Consider the following 1,414-nt stretch of genomic DNA (forward strand, 5'->3'; position numbering starts at 1 on the left):
CCAAGATATCCTGACATGGGGCCACAAAGAATCAAAAACAACTGAAATAACTGAACAAATGCTGCATCCAGCTTGTACCATCTCATGAGATCTGATTCTAAAATTTCCGATTTGAGCCTTCATAGCGAATGTTATAAATAAGGGTATGAGGGGCAGAGCCAAGATGGCAGAGTGAAAGCAGTGACTTGCTTGAGCTCTCCCCCAAAACCCTCCAAATACTCATAAAAAAATGGCTCTAAATGAATTTTAAAGCAGCAGAACCCACAGAAAGACAGAGTGAAACAAATTTGCAGGCCAAGACAACCTGGATGGTTGACCAGAATGGTTTATGGCACTGGGCTGGGAGCTCAGCATAGTGCAGCATGGGCTTGTGGGCTGCCACGAACACGGAGCAAGCCTCAGAGGACTGAATCTAGGGCAGCTGTGGAGGTTTCCAGACTCCTCAATCCACAAATGCCAAAGACAACTTAGAAGGTCAGTGGGAAAAGTCTGTTTCTGCGGTGCTGAAAGAAGAAAGAAGGGTCTCAGGTCCATTCCCGAAGAGAGTGGCCCTGGGGTAGGGGGGCAGTTGCTTCCCAAGCTTCTGGCCCACAGACTGAAGGAGAATCCAGTGGCTGATCAGAGTGGAATTGCAGGGATCTCTTTGCCAGTGCTGAGGCAGGAATCTCTTGCTTTCCCATTGTTTGGATCTGGGTCACAGTTCTGGGCAGCAGTGCTGGGGTGAGGAGGAGCACTGGTGTGGTGGAGCCTGTAGTGGCTGTGAAGAAGAACCCCTCCTCACAGTTATAGGACAGAAAGGAGTACTTGCAGTCACAGGCCAGGAAAAGGGTAAACACCCTGCCCTTATCATACCACCTTGGAAGAACTGAAAATTTACAGGTCCCTACAAGTATCTCTGAAAACAGCTGTACAAACCGCTGAAGCTTGGGACAGTACACTCTCCACATTGGAAGCAGACTCTTACCTTAATAAAGAGTTTAAAACTCAAGTAATTGGCCGGGATCGTGAGCAAGCAGCACAAAAAGGGTCAGAGTGACCCTTACTTTGGTGAAAAAGAAGATCAAAATATACAATGAGAAGACAACAAAGTCAAAGCTCCTACATCCAAAGCCTCCAAGAAAAATATGAATTAGTCACAGGCCTTGGAAGAGCTCAAAAGAGATTTTGAGAAGCAAGTAAGGGAAGTAGAGGAAAAACTGGGAAGAGAAATGAGAGTGATGCAAGAAAATCATGAAAAACAAGTCAACAGCTTGCTAAAGGAGACCCCAAAAAATACTGAAGAAATTAACACCTAAAAATAGCCTAACCCAAATGGCAAAAGAGGTCCAAAAAGCCAATGAGGAGAAAAATGCCCTAAAAGAAAAATTGGCCAAATGGAAAAGGAAGTCCAAAAGATTACTGAAGAAAATACTTC

This window comes from Phascolarctos cinereus, unplaced genomic scaffold (assembly GCF_003287225.1).
Source record: "Phascolarctos cinereus isolate Bilbo 61053 unplaced genomic scaffold, phaCin_HiC Scaffold_239;HRSCAF=831, whole genome shotgun sequence".
NCBI classification, from domain to species: Eukaryota; Metazoa; Chordata; class Mammalia; order Diprotodontia; family Phascolarctidae; genus Phascolarctos; species Phascolarctos cinereus.